General features: G+C 36.0%; 1 protein-coding gene across 2 annotated transcripts in view; it reads right to left on the bottom strand.

Moving 5' to 3' along the window:
- Window positions 1-12,140, bottom strand: part of LOC135198776 (innexin unc-9-like) — a 216,363-nt gene that overhangs the window by 54,859 nt on the left and 149,364 nt on the right. For both annotated transcript variants that reach the window (XM_064226708.1, XM_064226716.1), the window contains exon 2: window positions 6,983-7,390. The gene's annotated coding sequence lies outside the window, so the exon portion shown is untranslated. The remainder of the gene's footprint in view (window positions 1-6,982; window positions 7,391-12,140) is intronic.

Here is a 12,140-nt window from a genome sequence, read left to right as displayed (position 1 = left end):
GCTTATCGCCCCGGGACAACTTTATGCTTAAAAATATTAAGCCATTAATATCAATTCACTGTACTTCATAATTCAACGAGAATTACAAGGTTATCAATCAGCTGTCATGTGGAGATAGGCTGATTTCAAATGTAAAACCCGGATTCGACGGGAATGTGTACAGCAGAGTCGATTGGCACAGGTTCGAATCCTTGCCAGTGCTGAAGCACTTATCAATTGTAATTCCCTTTGGGCGTAAGTTATTCCCGCGGACATAGGGAATTCGATGTTAAGGTGATTTTACTGGCTTGATACCTTGTGGGAAATGCTTGTTAAAGGGAAAATTTCATTAGAATTCATCGTCAGTATTCACCTATCATATTACCATTAAATCTTTAGTACAATTTTGACGAAAAGATTCGACAAAAAGGACACCAGACGATAAAAAAAAGCGCCTCAGTGACGTGGTCGGTATGGTGTTGGCGTGCCACATCGGTGCCAGCGAGTTCGATTCTCGGGCATTCCACTGAGGGGGTGAGAGAAGTGTATTTCTTGTGACAGAAGTTCAATCTCGACGTGGTTTGGAAGTCACGTAAAGCTGTTGGTCCCGTTGCTGAATAACTACTGGTTCCATGCGACGTAAAAACACCATACAAACAAACAAACCAGACGATAAAACACTGACGACGCAAGAATTTGGTGTTAAGAGTCCCTGGAATTGTAATGCGTCTCCTGCCAAACTCCTTTCTCCACCCATACTCTCGTCCTTTTCCCGCCATCATCAACACCCAACCCCCTCCACAAAAAAAAAAAGAAGTCGAACGACTTCACAAATTCTAATGAAAGTTTATAAACATTATACGTTGCAGTAGTCCTGAGCCTGGCTCCGCCAAATGTGTCTGTGGATTAACGATCTTGTAATAACCCAATCTTTGGACGATTGCTTTCAGATTACATCTGCGCTTAATGAACCATCCGGATGATGAAAGCTGAAATCTATTAGACAATTATGAAATACCCACATTTCCCATTATAAAATGCAGAGAGAGAGAGAGAGAGAGAGAGAATGTTTAATTTTACATTAATACCGGTTTATGGCCTCACAGACCGAGCCTTTGTATAACCTAAACATATTTCAGATGAGCTGAATCATTTTGCTGTAATTCAAATTGAGTTACGGAACAATATGCGTAAATGATTTAGTGTCTCGTCGCTCGGATTCAGCACAGTCTCTCTTCTCTCTCTCTCTCTCTCTCTCTCTCTCTCTCTCTCTCTCACACACACACACACACACACAAACACGTGTTCAATCGAAGTATTAATCTCTCTCTCTCACATTGTATCATTTACTAATCTCTCTCTCTCTCTCTCTCTCTCTCTCTCTCTCTCTCTCTCTCTCTCTCTCTCTCTCACACACACACAGTCCCATACGCGTTCAATAGACGTATTAATCCCTCTCTCACATTTTATGAACATACTAATCTCTCTCTCTCTCATATTTATATATTATATAATTATATATAATATATATATATTATATATATAATACATGTGTATATATATATATATATATATATATTTATCATATATATATTTATATATATATATATATATATACATATGTATTATATATATATATATATATATATATATATATATATATATATATATATATATATATATATATTATATTATACCATGTCAAGTCCTGTATTCCCCGAATATATTAGTACATAATCATACACTTAATTTTATTTGTAGAAGACTATGTTTGCATGCAATCCAACTTTCATTTCACTTCCTGGCAAACGCAATATCCAAACCAGACTTGAGCAGCAACTGGAGATATAACCGCGACTCATTTGCATATGAATTATTATTTAAAGAAACGACAGTTTTTATTGCTGACACATTTATATCCTCCGGGATATAAAATAGGAGATTCGTCTTGGATATAATGTTGATGTATTAAACCTCGTCTCCGTGCTGAAACATTATTCTAATTTTTTTTGTTTATGTGTCTGTGAATATATTTATGCACATTGTTACAGTTTTGATAATATATTTTTGTATAAACACACACACAGACACACAGACATATATAACTGAATCACGAAAATTTGGAACGTGATGATATATAAATAAAGGCAAAAGCCACGGAGGAAGTGAAACGAAGGAGTACTGTGAGGCCTTTCGACTCATTGTCCTTTACTTGGCAGGACATTGAGTCGAAAGGCCACGCAGTACTCCTTCGTTTCACTTTCCTCCGTGGCTTTTGCCTTTATATATATTTATATTATATATATATTATATATACAAATATATGTATATATGGGTGTGTGTGTGTATTATGTATTAATCTATCTGCTTAAATATATATATATATAATATATATATATATATATATATATTATATATCTATATATATATGTATATATATACATGTATATTTGTACATATACATTACATGTATGTATATATATATATATATCTATATATATATATATATATATATATATATATATATATATTATTTGGCCATAGCTAGTAGTAGGCCATTTATCAAATTCAACCAAAAAAAGACAGCATGCTGGAACACAGGAGTTTCACATTCTAATATTTTATTCTAACAGTTCGATTACATTACTGCATTTCAGTGGATTCTAAAGTAATTAGTAATAAAAAGTTTAGAAACTATGTAAAGTTGTTTGAAAAATTGAAATTAATTGTTACTTGTAAGTTAACTGTACTAAAACATACTCTAAAACATAAAATGCTCAAGCTATATCAAAACCGTTCGCAGTAAAATTTCACAATATTTAGCAATTAAACAAGGTTTTAAGACATTCGCGTTTTTAAATAAAAGAGTGAGGAGCTGACCTGCCAGAACAAAGTCGAGAGTAAAACTTAGAAACAAAATAAAACGTAAACAACTAGAAACGTCATCAAAGAGCTCTGCCCTTTGATGGAGTCTAATGCGGCTTACATATGTTCCTGTTTTGGATGTGATATGGGAGCCTACACGGGATCCACGAAGCGTCTCTTAGGGGACGGGTTGACTCTCGTATGGAAGTTAGGTATAGAAGGAGATGTTGCTCGTCCAACCCAGAAAAATCTAATATAAGAAATCATTCTCTAAAGTGTAAAACGTCCTTCCTTGTTTTCGATGGACGTTTTACGCTTTTGAAAAATAACTGGACAGGCTGATAACTCTAAAGACTTATCTATTTTACAAACATTGAAAATTGAATAGGTTTTTCCTGTCTTTAAACATTCTTCTGCTGTTCAACTTTTGTTATTTTACCGTTTCTTGTTGTTTAACTTTTACCTCTGCTTTTATTTTTGTTTCAAACTTTGTTCTGGTAGGTTAGAGTCTCTCACTTTTATTTTAAACCTCGTGAATGTTTCAAAACCTTGTGTAAATGTGAAATATTGTGCATCTTACAGTAAACGTTTTTAATGTAACATGCTGTGCATTTTGTGTTTTTCATATAGTTTCATACTACAGCTGCCCTATAGTTAACAGTTAATTTTACTTTTTAAACAATTAAACATAGTTTTTAAATATTCTTTTTAGTTTCATTGATTGTAGAATTCCCTGAAGATAGAATAAACTGTTAGCATGTCAAATTCCAATGTACTTCTGCCCACCTTCTCTCTCTCTCTCTCGTCTCTCTCTTCTCTCTCTTCTCTCTCTCTCTCTATCTCATCTCTCTCTCTCTCTCCTCTCTCTCTCTCCTATATACATATATATATATATAATATATATATTATATTTATATATATATATATATATAAAATACACACGTATATATATATGTGCATACACACATGTATATGTATGTATGTATATTAACACACGCAGTGCGATGTAGGCATTACTTACTTATGGTTCTTTGCAGCGTCCCTTCGGCCCCTAGCTGCAACCCCTTTCCTTCCCTTTACTGTAACTCCATTCTTGTTACCCTTCTTCCATCTCGCTATCCACCGTTTCACAGTGCAACTGCTTTGAGGTTTTCCTCCTGTTACATCTTTCGAGCCTTTCTACTCTCAAATTTCCCTTTCATCGGCGAATGACCCCATAGGTCCCAGTGCTTGACCTTCGGCCTAAATTCCATATTCCGTTCCTGCGTATGTATGTATATATGTATACATACATACATGCATACATACATATATGTGTGTGTATGTACGTGTGTGCAAAGTGTGTAAGTGTGAGGTTCCGTGAATGCATTCATGCACATTTTATTTGTATGTATAATGTCACATTGTGACATATAGACTTCGCCGTCTAGGGACAGTGAAGCGTTTTTAGTGCATATTATTATCCTAAGCCAGATTATAACAATAAATCCAATTCAGGTGGAAATAAAACTCAAATTAAAGAAATAATTGATATAAGTCTTTGGCTCGGACTTGTTTTTAGAAGTCAATTTTACGGATATCAGGAGGTGGAGGAGGCGAAAGAAACGAAGGGCATTGGCCAAAGTCAAATTAGAGAAAACAAAAAACATTATGATGAGATTACTGGGTCTACTTTTGAAGTAGAAAAAAAAAATGGAACCTACTGAAATGAATTATGTTCCGACTATATATGAGGAAAGGAAGGTATTCAAATAAACAGAACACAGTCAGGACATTGTTACATTGAAGACGTAAGTTTATGAAGTGAGGTTTTCTGTCCGCTCAGAACGGAGGTGAAGCGACCGCCTAATAAGGTGCGTCCACACGGTCGAACAATGCCCGACGGACAAACACTGTTATCATATCATAGGTGAAGCAGGATGACGTCATAAGCGTTGAAACGATGGAAGTAGGCCTGGCAACAAACAGTGGTGCCAGATAAGGTTGTATACCAGTGTTTTTACTCTCCTCACAAGGCTAAGACCGGCAGACAATAGGTCAATTGGTAACAGTGTTTGTCCGTCGGACATTGTTCGACCGTGTGGACGCACCTTAAAACACCTCACAGGATCATGATGGAAGGAGACCAGGAACATTAAGAAACTGCTGTGGTCATTCATGGCTAGTGGAGAAATCTTATTTTCTGGGAAGGGAAATAGTGAAGTCATTATATATATACAAATACATAAACGCACCAAGAAGAGGTCCATTGGAGGACGAAACTGTTGGGCATTTTCTGAGGCATACCATTTTCATTTTCCTATGTGGAATACAACTGAATTACCATATCTTCGTGCCTAAGAAGATTACCAGTGCTCTCTCTCTCACTCTCTCTCGTCTCTCTCTCTCTCTCTCTCTCTCTCTATATAATATATATATATATTATATATATATATATATATATATAATATATATATATATATATCAGCAAAAGCCACAGGGAAAATTAAAAAAAAGAAAAAAAGACAGAGTGCCAAGTACTTTCGTGTATTTACCACATCTTCGGGGCACATCTTTGTGCCCCGAAGATGTGGTAAATACACGAAAGTACTTGGCACTCTCTTTTCTTTTTTAAAAAATTTTCCCTGTGGTTTTTGCTGGTAAACAAAATCACGTGCTTACTTTTGTGATTTTATATATATATATAGATATATATATATATATATATATATACAAATAGCATAGCATATATTATATATATATATATATATATATATATATATATATATATATTATATTTCATATATATATATATATATATATATATATATATATATATATATATAATATATATATATATATATTATATATTATTAGCATATTTGTGTGTAAGTATGTACGTGCATGTTAGTGTGTGTGTTTTTATACGCATAGCACACATAATATACAATGTATATATATGTTATACAATGTGTCAACAACCAGGGCCATATCAAGCCAAAATGTGTGGAAAAATACGTAAAAAAAGGGAGAGTTATAGAGAATAGAAGTGCAAGAGACTATCGGACTTTTTATGCAACATTAATTCCGTACAAATATTTCTGAGCGCTTTGACATCTCATTTGTTGCGTATTATGTTAACAAAACGCGACAGAAATAGACCGACGGAAGAGGAAGAGAGAGAGAGAGAGAGAGAGAGAGAGAGAGAGAGAGAGAGAGAAAATAGTTCTTCCTTCTATTCGATTCAAGTTGAATGTTGCAAGGCCCCATTCTCTCTCTCTCTCTCTCTCTCTCTCTCTCTCTCTCTCTCTCTCTCTCTCTCAGTAAGATTAAATGAATAAAGCGTAAGTGCAGTTTACCTCCTTTCTATATTTAGAATTAAGGAACAAAAGAACTGACTCTCTCTCTCTCTCTCTCTCTCAAAATGAGTATAAGAGGACTCGGATATTGAATTATGTCTGTCTGTTTGCCCGTCTATCAGATAAACAGACATAAGGCTTTCACTTAGTCGAATAAAAAAAAGAAACGCGATCAGATAAACTTTTATGGTATTTACTTGTTTATTCTGCGCCAAAACAGTTAACGAAATTTGGTAATATTCGCCGGAATGGCTATTATGCAAATATTAGCCAATTATTGTCACATGATTTATAGGAATATGAGGGAAACTGGAAGTGACTATGAAGCCGAATAGTTTTATGCTGTTTCATATTCTGTTCATCGAGATGAGTTCCGTACCAACTGTCATTTTGCAATGCATTAGTATCTACAAAATGCCAAAATGAGTTTCGTACTATACAATGATCGTACATGTTGTAAAGGGTTCTATAATATGTCTCTATATGTGAATGATGGGTCCTGCTGGGCTTTCGATATAATTAGAAAGACATCCATGCATAGAAGAATTCACAAGAGGAGAGATAGGACTGTTGTTTGCCAAAGATGTCTAGACTACATGTTCACTGCATGGGCTGATAATTGAAAATGGAAATATGATTAGAAATAAAAAGGTTTCATTCTCTCTCTCTCTCTCTCTCTCTCTCTCTCTCTCTCTCTCTCTCTCATCATCTGCCTCTTGTACTCTCTCCACACTGTTCCACTCCCTTTCTTTCGCCAGCCGCAACGTGGAACACGAACGGAAGTCTTTTATAGCGATTACCTTTTTAACTCCAAGGGTCCTGATGAATAGTGTTCTCGGGGCCTCAAGGATGCTTGAAGTGGCTACCTGGGAGGCCTAAAAGCGTGTCCGGACTGTCGAGGAGAACGTGTATTTCTCTTCCTTGCTCTGCGCCGTCCTTGGAGGATGACGTCCGCCTCGCCTTTCTGCAATCCTTGCAAGGCCAGGGGCTAAGGAAGTCTCACTGGTTAGGCTTTCTTTGCTTTCTTCCGAGTGCCGCTTGGCATTTGTGAATTCGGCACGGCTTCCCCCTCTGACGATTTCAACACTCCATCGCTCTTTCGTCGCATATACGTCAATCAATATGCAGAGGAAGGTTGACTGGAGAGTAGTCTTTAATTAACTATCCGGGTGTAATCTTCTATATTATTGTTCTTTATTATCATAAACCTGAAAAGAAAGATAGAGGACCGTTTAAAATGCATGGCTTGTAAACTAAAATTATCTTTTGTCAGTAAAATAAAGATATTCGCAAGGTGCGTATACTGGAAAAATGTCAAAATACAACTATACACAGATAATAGATTTAATATGTTTGACAACGGCTATATATGAGCAGTCTCAGTATTAGAAGTTTGATGCATAAAATATCAAATATTTACCTAGACTTCAATAGAAATACATTTAATGTTTCCATATTCCGATCTAATAGGCAAAACGCCTTTATTAACAAGTGAAGGAAAACGAGATAAAACGCTATTCTGTTAGTTGGATGTGCGTCTGGGAAAAACACAAAGGAACTGTTTTCCTAAAAAAAACAAGAAAAAAAATCAGGTGTAATGTTCCTATCCTGGAGCCTACTCTGAAGATCCAAAGAGATCCACTTACAACATGTTCAGAACATGTTTGGCAAACAGGCCGATATCCTAAAAACGATCGCAGGAAACTCTTATTTTTTAAGGAGCTCATTAAATGGTGCGTTCCTTTACTTCTTTCGTATTCTCGCACTTAACGGCCAACTTTCTTTAAGGTTAGGGATTTTACTGAAACATCACCGATATATCTACATTAATTTCATCTCACTTTATCTTTAAACACGAGCATAATCTTTCTCGCCAGCGCTGACACATTCATTGAGTAGCTCGCTGCTTTCTAAACTTTTTTCACATGGTGAAATACCCAAGATCTAGCACAAGTAAGGGCGAATTAGATAATAAATTGTGCACCTGATGGTTAGTCAGCTGTAGTTGATGGCAACCAGAGCGGAAAGGTTATGAGGCTATCGACCCCATCCCAAAAGACTTGATATGAGCCGGAAAATGAAAATCGACTGGAGCAATACACTCCTCTTTCAGGGGCGTCATTTTTTTTTGGGGGGGTGGGCCAAATGTCCCCCTCAAGACTCAAGTTGCTCCCCCCGCCCCACCCCCCATTAAGCCTCAACTTGTTCCCCTTACCCCTCAAGACTCAAGAAGTAACAGCATGTATTCTTTTTAAGCAATCATAAGTGTATGAAATTTATCTGAAATATTGCATTTCTTGAGCCTTATCTGTATACTATAATAGCTAACAGTGATAATGAGATAAACAGACAGTAGTGGGAGTACTATATAATTTTTGCTGAAATACCTTGCTCATGTGGCTTCAAAAAGCACATAAAATAACTCAAAATAGAAAAATACACAGCTGATTAGGCTCGCATCGCTCGCCAAACATTCCTCATCCCCCCAACAAATAAATCTGAAATGACGCCCCTGTCCTCTTTAAAGGGTAAAGACAGTAAAAACGTAAATATGTATATATATATATATATATATATATATATATATATATATATATATATATATATATATATATATATATATATATATATATATATGTATATATGAATTTTTATCACATCACCGTGATTCATATACATGCATTAAGTTACAAATGTCCTTTAATATCCATTTCGCTCTACCTCGGAATTAATATATTTTCAAATATATGTCAACCGAAGGGGAATATTTTTAGTTGACAGTAATTTCGTCCTCTCGTGGTTTCGAACCAGCGGACGAAGGAAATGTATATATATATATATAGATATATATATATATATATATATATATATATATATATATCTATATATATATATATACATATATATATAGATATATATATATACTATTTATATATATGATATATATATATATATATATATATATATATATATATATATATATATATATATATATATATATATATATATATATATAGTGGCACCAGAAGGTCTTATACTTTCAATTCACGGCAAATCTAACGGGATGATGTTTCTAGCCACAAGTTCCAATTAATCCTCACCGCTACCACCACAGTTGTCTAATTACGAGATGTATAATTCTCTCTGCAGTGGGCTTGTAACGGATAGAGCTACTTTGCTTGCCTTAGCCCAGGAGTTGGACTCGGCCAACTCGCTTTGTAAGAAGCAAGTGCTACCAGTCACACCGGTTGTATGTAAAACTGGATCGTTAAAATGAACTGTCCGTGATTGTAGCAAGCTGTGCTACTTTTACACTGCATCCTTGTGAATTACATCCTAAGCCAGTAGTATTTTAGTGTATCCTGTTACAGAGCAGAGGAGTACCTAGTGGAGAGTTAGGTATCCCTCTGATGAAGGATTGTCTCCTAAATGGTAATGAACCTCTTTACTGAGCCCAGTAATACCCACCTAAGTAAAGTCATTCTGCTGCGTTACAAACTGGACACTACTGCCTTAGGAGGTTCAAGTGACTTGGGTACAGCTATAAAAGTACCCTTAGGCAGAAGAGACTCCCTAGACCAAATGCGACCATATTTTCATTCCTGTGGGATTCTGAACGGGACAATTAACAAATAACTGTCCGTAAAGGGTTTGTAACCTGATATACTGTACTAAGTTTAAGTATATCTTAGTTTAACCAGACCAGTATAAGCTGATCAACAGCATTCCTAGGGCTGGCCAGAACGATTAGATATTTTTACGTGGCTAGGAACCAACTGGTTACTTAGCGACGGGACCTACAGCTTATTGTGGGATCCAAACCCCATTATATCGAGAAATGAATTTCTAACTACCAGAAATAAATTCCTCTGATTCCACGTTGGCAGAGCGGGGAAGCGAACTTCGGACTTCCTAGTCGGTAGGCGAGCACGTTAACCACACGTCCAACGAGGAACTTAATACACTGTACTGACATGATCTAACTTTCCCTTGAAGATTATATGCACCATTTTGTCAGATGGCTGTTGATTGAAATAGACTTTGACGATTTCAATGAGCCATCGCTCTTCGATCACACATTATGATAGGAAAGTCGAATAAGCAGAAGTGTGCTCTTTCTTGAGCTCTGGAAATTTAGGAAGTGAAGTGAGGATGACAATTGCGGATGTAAGACGAAAGGTTAATGTTGCATGCGTAGATATTATGTATTGTAGAAAGAACTGAGAGAGTAAGAAATGTAGAGATACGGAGGGGTATAAGTGATCGGTCAGCGTAGGTGAAAGCAGAAGCAGAGAGCTTACTAGAGATGTTTCGGCCATGTAGAGAGAATGGAAGATGATAGGCTAGTGAAGAGCAAGTGGATGAATTTGGAGTTTCAAGAGGAAAGGGAGTCCTAGACAGCGCTGGAAACTTGGGTAGGAAGAAAGACTAGAGAGGAAGAGACTTAATGTCCGGGGAAACGCAAGAGACCTTGCAAGTTGCAAGAGCGTTGAGGGGGGGGGGGGGGGCGAAGTGTGTATTGATAAGCCTTCTTTAAAGGCAGGTGTAGGAAGCAACTAGAGTTGCAGAAGTTTTATATATTATACACACTTATATATACATATGTATTGTATATATATATCATATATATATATATATATATTATATATATATATATATATATATATCTGTATATGTATATGTGCGTGTGTGTGTTGTGGAAGTTTATCTATGATACTTGTGATATATATATATATATATATATATATATATATATATATATATATATATATATATATATATATATACCATAATTTCCCTCATCTGCCGATAATTCCTCCATTGCCACAGCTGCCCAATTATAAAGTATGCGTCTCTCCCCCCGGGCCAAACAGCACTAAATTTACGGGAGCCGAAGAAACTAGACAGGTCAATCGATGCAGGCCAATTAATTAATTTATGGCCTCATTGGTATACGCTACGCACCCAGTTTTTCTAACCACCCATACCTGGAGGCTATATATCTGGAGGGGACTTCGTAGGCAAAGAGGCTTAAGCTTAAAAGAGCATTTTCTCCCTTCAACTTTTGCATCTGAATGCATGAACTCAATGGTTTCGTGAAAGCAAGGTACGTCCGATGTCGGAATGTGGGATAATTTCAGCCTATGCATGTATGTTTTCATGTATGTGCCATGTACTCTCACTTATAAATAGGCTCATCTAGAAATTCACATCAGTTCTACTGACATTTTATGTTAGAATGTTTTATGTACTCATGATCCTCTCTTCTACATCCACCCTGTAATTATGGGTCATGTCAAGTCGATTATTATATTACAATTATCAGTTCCTGCAAAGTTTTTTCATGCCATGGAGAAAAAAAAAACATTATTTCAGTTTGTATTATCTTAGGAACTAAATCTTAAGTTTATATGTTGAACAAGTGAGTTGTTCTGAAAAAAAAGCAACCACTGACCACAGGTCAAGTTACTGTTAAAGTGCTTTACCCTTTTGGGGATTTTCGAAAAGCAGATTTATGTTGCAAGTGGTAAAGTTACCTTTTGCTAGGCTTACTGATGGAAATTAGTTTTGAAGTGGATTAGCCAATCTAAATGCACGAGGAAATGTTTCATAACTGCTCGAGGGTGAAGCATCTATTTCCATAGCGTGCGATTTCAGAACTCGCCGCTGACACTAGACAGTAAAGTAGCTATTATGTACTTGGGGATGGACCGAAAGCGGTTATATGTGTCGGAAGAGTCAAACAAATCTGGTGTATCACTTCTGGTAAAGGCAACATCCCAAAGCCAATGAGAATAAAGTGGAAAGTAAACTTGTTTTCTTTCTGTAATGGAAAGGGTTACTTCCAAGACTATTTATGGAATGAATTGTATAGCTTTTGTTTTCAAGAACTAATAGCGATCATCTGCTGTGAATTGAAAAGAATCAGCTTTATCGTTAAAGCTTGTGTCAAATGAG

The sequence above is a fragment of the Macrobrachium nipponense genome, chromosome 23 (assembly GCF_015104395.2).
Source record: "Macrobrachium nipponense isolate FS-2020 chromosome 23, ASM1510439v2, whole genome shotgun sequence".
Taxonomy (NCBI): domain Eukaryota; kingdom Metazoa; phylum Arthropoda; class Malacostraca; order Decapoda; family Palaemonidae; genus Macrobrachium; species Macrobrachium nipponense.
Note: the sequence above shows the minus strand (reverse complement) of the source record. Positions and strands in the feature narration are given on the sequence as shown.